Consider the following 1,627-nt stretch of genomic DNA (forward strand, 5'->3'; position numbering starts at 1 on the left):
CGGGGGTGACTGCAGGTCCCAGGGGGGAGACAGGGCGCTGGGGGCTGCGGAGACAGTGGGCTTGGGAGGCACCAGAATGTGCTTCTGGAGAGCGCAGCTGTGAGAGGGTGGGGAAGTAACGCGTGGGAGAAAATGGTGTCGTCTCTGAGGGCCGGGGGCCACTGCCCCGAGCAGAGCTGGAACCCGCGATTTTTCTGCAGCCACACACCAGGGATCACGCACAGGGCTAGAAAGCAGGCAGCTGGCCACGGTGATCACAGCGCTGCCAAATATTTTGTCTCCCTATTAATAAAAATCATTAAACTTTATGGTAGGATTTAATTATAACTCGATTCTGGATCCATTTTTTTTTTTTTCAAGAATGGAAGCTGGCGGTTAGTGCAGGCAGCACGGTGTTTAATTAGCCACATGCGTTACAGCTTAATGCCGCCCTTTTTAAACAGGGAACTACAAAATAGGGTAGTGACCTGAAAAAACTGCCCACACGATCCCTCCGGGCTTTGTGTGGCCTCCAGACTGGGCAGTGCAGGACAGGAGGAATGAGCCCAGCGAAGGAGAGAACTCGATGAGTTTGCAGGGGGTGCGTTTGCTTTTCCAAAGCCGGGCTGCCATGAGCAGAAAGGCCATGCAGGTCGAAGTAAGGCAAGGTGTAGTGGGGACAGGGCAGATGCTTCTGTCTGATCACATTTTACCAGAAAAAAAAATGCAGATTTTACCATGAATTCGAAGAGCCACTGATTCAATAGCTCTTCCTCCATGCCGTCCATCACTGACCGTTGAAAACTTCTTGCTGTGGGGATGTTCTTGCAGCAAACAGGGATGCCAACAGGGATGCTGTGTGCAGCCTGCCGCGGTTCCCCGGGTCCGAGCAGAGCAGGGAGCTGCTCTGGGGAGCAGCATCACAAAACTTGATGCCTCTCTGGAAGGCCTGTGACTGGAACCAGTGGGACAAAGGGACTGGGACTGGGATAACCAGCAGGAAGGACCTGCATGGCAAGGAGTTTTGTCTCTACAAGCAATCTGGTAAATGGATTTCAGCTGTCCGTGCAGTTCAGTCCCATGCTGCTTACGAGAGAGTTTGTCTTTCCTTTCACCTCTGCTCTGGTAAATCAGGGCAGACACCTGCTGCTGAGCCAGCTGGGTACCCTGATGTCCAGATACCTGTTCTTGTTCTAAGGCCAGGATTTTTATAACTTTTTCCTCATTTTGTAGTTCTTTTTTCTTGCATTGCATCACATTTGTGGCCAAAGTCTTCCAGTGACCCATGCCGGTCCCACAGGGTAAATGGTTGAGGTGCCACATGAGGCGGGTTGGACCGTGCCGGTCCCCGGGTTTCTGGGCAATTCTTGGGGCTCTTTGGCTGCACATCAGCGTGGTGTGTGCCTGGAAGAGTGTGGATTCAAGTAAGTGGTGTGCTCAGAGCCTGTAAGCATGTTGTTAGGCGTCAAGGAAACCTCCCAGCCATTGCTCAGAGAGGAGCTGAGCCTTCAGTATCCCAAGCAAGGGCTTTTTTTTATTGACAGAAGAAAGGGAGGAGCCAGGATGATTTTGAGTTCTTTCTGCTTCCCTGCAAACATTGTCCTTAACCGTTGTTTTTTTCAGGGAACACGAAAAAGAAGTGCAGAAT

The sequence above is a fragment of the Apaloderma vittatum genome, unplaced genomic scaffold (genome assembly GCF_000703405.1).
Source record: "Apaloderma vittatum isolate BGI_N311 unplaced genomic scaffold, ASM70340v1 scaffold37340, whole genome shotgun sequence".
NCBI classification, from domain to species: domain Eukaryota; kingdom Metazoa; phylum Chordata; class Aves; order Trogoniformes; family Trogonidae; genus Apaloderma; species Apaloderma vittatum.